Source organism: Meriones unguiculatus, chromosome X (genome assembly GCF_030254825.1).
Source record: "Meriones unguiculatus strain TT.TT164.6M chromosome X, Bangor_MerUng_6.1, whole genome shotgun sequence".
NCBI lineage: Eukaryota > Metazoa > Chordata > Mammalia > Rodentia > Muridae > Meriones > Meriones unguiculatus.
Window position 1 is genome coordinate 14,325,191 of NC_083369.1, and position 4,252 is coordinate 14,329,442.

General features: G+C 45.8%; 2 pseudogenes; both read right to left on the reverse strand.

Moving 5' to 3' along the window:
- Positions 1 to 677: 677 nt before the first annotated feature.
- LOC110541949 (small ribosomal subunit protein uS15-like) lies at positions 678 to 1,139 on the reverse strand (annotated as a pseudogene).
- A 1,756-nt stretch (positions 1,140 to 2,895) lies between these two features.
- On the reverse strand, positions 2,896 to 2,995 carry LOC132650259 (small nucleolar RNA SNORA17; annotated as a pseudogene).
- Between the last annotated feature and the right edge of the window lie 1,257 nt (positions 2,996 to 4,252).

Consider the following 4,252-nt stretch of genomic DNA (forward strand, 5'->3'; position numbering starts at 1 on the left):
TTAAGAACCTAAAATTAAAAAAAAAAAATGATCCTGTTGATAGCCTGCTGTATTTGTTTTCACATGATTCTGTTAAGTCAATAGGGGAAATCTGAGAACAGAAAGTGGAGAGAGGCAATTTAGCCTGTGAGGAATAAAAGAGAATCACACAGAGCACTTGTTTGTAACAAAAAGCAAAACAAAATAACAAGGTGCTTTCCTCTGGATGTGAGCTAACAGAAAAAGCCTATAGATGATACACTGTTCTCCATGACAGAAAAAAGTGTCTCATTCCTGTTTTGTTTCTGAGATGGAGGTCTCTCTCTGTAGATCAGGCTGGCTTAGAACTAACTCACTATTGTTTTTCTAATACTGGAGATTTAACCTCTTTTTAAATACATGGTAGATAAACATTCTACCCCTGAGCTACACATACATGCATACATACACACACACATACACACACACACATACATACATACATATATACAGACAGACAGACTTGAACCAGTCCAGCAAGATATATTCCCAGTGAGGATCACATTTTTACTAACTTATTTTATTTTTAATTTGCATGTGGCATATGCACATGTGTGTACAGGTGGAGCAGAGTAGGAGGTTGGAGTCCTGCTCTACCATTGTCTGTCTTTTTTTTTATTATTTCAAAGTGATTTTACTGCAGGTGTATACAAGAGAATTTATGCCACTAGAGCAGAGGCTGTGAATGACTCTATTTCCAATTGGGTGGGAGGACCCGCTTAGTCTTATAGTAAGTATTGAGCCAACCGGTGAATTCTGATCTCTATCAGAATCAAGCGGAATTTAGCATCCTTATCCTTTCTGTTTCTCTCAAGATGCTTTCGGACAGCAATGGCTTTCCTAATCAAATGGTAGAGATCCTCAGGGAGGTCAGGGGCAAGGTCTTTGGACTTAAAGATTCTCAAGATGTTATTACCAGTCAAAAAACGGACCTGTGCCACACCATGTGAGTCCCTCAGGATCACACCTATCTGGAAGGGAGTCAGGTCTTCCTTGGCCAGTTTGTAAATCTGTTCCTTCACGTCGTCAGACGTCAACTTCAGCCACGTGGGACGCTACGACGGTAGGGCAGCGCCGGCTGGGACAGGCCCTTCCCGGGAGCGTGCATGTGACCCGTGATGGCGGAGGTCTGGCAGCAAAAAAGTGTCTGTCTTATTCCCTTGAGAGAATCCCTCACTAAGCTAGGAGCTAGGCTGGTGGCCTCAGCAATCCTCCTGTTTTTACCTTCCCTTCCCTCAGTACTGGGGTTACAGACATAAGGGGCCATACCTACCTTTTATGTAGATGCTAAGGACTTGAACTCAGATTCTAATAATTGTGCAGCAAGTACTCTTACCCAACTGCAAGACCACGTTTTATTTAATTTAACTTTTCATTGGTTCTTTGTGAATTTTACATCATGCACCCCAATCCCACTCATCTCCCTCTCCCCTCATGCCCACCCTCCACCCTTACAACCTCCTCCCCAAGAGAGAAAAAAAATCTTGTTGTGGAAGCTGGAGTGTGTCACAGTGTGTCACACAGTATACTCTTTTGTCAACACTTCTTTGTTTGCAAATGTTCATTGCAATGACTTGTTGGTCTGGCATGAGGCCTCTGGCTTCTGCTACACTATCACTACTGGAACCTCACTGGGACTCTGTCAGATATTCTGTTGTTGCCCTGTGCCATCCAGATACATAACTACAGAATCATCCCCTTCACGTGTTCCAGCAGTTCATCAATGGGGTAGGTGTTGGGGTGGGCCTACTCAAAGCCCTGGATATGCACCTAGGAAGCATCTGAACTGGTCAGCCTTCCAGCTCTCCCACTCTCATTCCCTCAGGACCAGCTCACCGGCAACCCTGGAAATCAGGGCCAGCTTTACCCTGCTACCCAGAAGAGGTACATGGCCTGCTCTCCTGAGGGTGCAGGCAGTGAAGGACATGGCCAGTTCTCCCACTCTGTGACCCAAGGGCCAGCTCTCCTGACTGCTGAAGGTGGTGAGGGAAAGGACCAGCTCTCCTGCTCTCCTGACCCCAGGGCCAAGTCTCCTGCATGCTGCAGGTGGTGAGGGTTAAGGGGGTATCTCTCCTTTGTCCATGCTATAATCTGTACACCTAAAGAAACTAATCAAGAGGGAGGACTCTGACTCTTGTCAGATACAGGAGACAGCTCTGAGGATGCCCAGGTGAGGGATGGGATACCTGTTCTGCACAGCCCTCAGACATCAACATGTCCCCAGGAAGTATCCCAGACCAGGAACATTTGCCTGGCCTTTGGTGGTAACAGACCCCAGCTGCAGCAGGGCCATAAACCCAGATGTGGCCTCGGGTCGGAGCACAGATCAGGATTCCACTATGGTCCCAGGTGGCATTACCCGGGTACTCACATCAGGCTGTTCCTCACCACCCTCAGGTGTCCAGTTCTGCCTCTCTTCATTATGTCCACATCCTTCTGTTTCTCTTGCATTTCCATTTCTCTACCACTTCCTTGTTCCTGTTAGTGGAGCCCAGGGTCTCTGAGTTTCTGGGGTTGTCTCAGGAGTGGTCTCAGAATTGCTGTGCCCCACTTTTGCATTATGGCACCAGACAGTGTTCACCTCAGGCATAGTCTGAACCACTCCTCCTGGTGTGCACAATACCAGAATGGTGGTCATCCCAAGCTAGCTCCCTGTCTGGGCCCCATGGCACTGATTTGGTGGTCGTCTTGTCTTGCTCCTTCCCTGGGCTCAAAAGTGGTCCTATGCAAGGGTTGTCTGTCTTGGGCTCACTGCTGCCCAGGGCCCTGGTCAAAAACAGGGTTCTTCTAGTCTCCAGATTGCTGCTGTTTCTGGGAGGCCATCTGGGCCTGCACAGCTGGGGCCTGGTGGTCCTCTCAGGCTCTCTTTTTTCAGGGAAAATTAGGCTACTGATCATTCAGATGTTCTTAGGTCAGAACACTGAGTGTAGACATATCCTCTCTCCTCTCTGCCACCTCCTGATGCACGCACGACAGGCCCACATTTAAAAATGAACTTTACCAAAGTTGGTTTTATATAAACTCAAGATGTTTAAAGAATATTTCAGTCACAATCCCTGAAGAGGGAGATCTCAGGCCAACTGTGCATGGTATGCCTTTAAAGAAGTTTTAAATGGGTTGCCATGTGAGAGCACTTATTCTCTGCTCAGAGATTAGACCACTAAATAAAGTCAGAGGCATAGGAAAGAGGTGGAGAAAGAAGAATGTAGCTTTAATGTTCTCTTTAGCTAGGACAGCCATTGGAACAAAAGCAAACTCTACTGGTATTCCCCATTACCTCAACCACAGCTTGTGAGCAAAAATGACACTCAAGTGATATTAAGAACCAGAAGATTTCAGGCCTCTTCCATTTCCCCAGTACATATTATATGTGTGTGTGTGTATGTATGTGTATATATATATATATATATACATATATATGTACATATATATATATATATCCTTTAATCTGTATTCTTCTCTCATAAAATACATCCTGACCACAGTTTTCTCTGCCTCCACTCCTCCTATTCCCTCCCTCCCACCTTCTCCCATCCACTCCTCCTCCATTTCTCTTCAGAAAAGAGCAGGCCTCCAAGTGGTATCAACCAAACCCAGCATAACTAACTACAATGAGACAAAGGGACAAACCCTCATATCAAGGCTGGACAAGGAAACATAGTGAAAAGGGCCTGAAAAGCAGGCAAAAGAGTCAGAAACACCACCCATTCCCACTGTTAGGAGTCCTATAAGAACACCAAGCCACACTACTGTAACATATATGCAGAGGTCCTACGTCAGACTCATACAGGTTTCCTGATTGTTGGTTCAGGCTCACTGAGCACCTATGAGTACAGGTTTGTTAATTCTGTGGATTTCCCATGGTGTTTTTGACCCCTCTGGCTCCTACAAATCCTTTCTCCTCTTTTGTAAGGTTCCCCAAGCTCTGCCTAATGTTTAGGTGTGGGTCTCTGCATCTTCTCCCAGATCAGCTGCCAGAGGAAGACCATCTCTGATGACAATCACCAACATATATTTTATTAGTCTACCGTGTCAAAGGATAAGATTAGCTTTGAGTTCCTCATTTTCTCAGCTCACTTCCCAATTTCCTGGCTAGCCTCAAGGTTAAAAGTCCAAATGTAATGATGAGAAGCAGACACCAATGGGCAGGCTTAGACTGGCTGGAAGAAGGAAATTTCTAAGAGTCGCTTTCACGCAGCCCCTGCAGTAATCAATGGATGATGACCATGAAGCA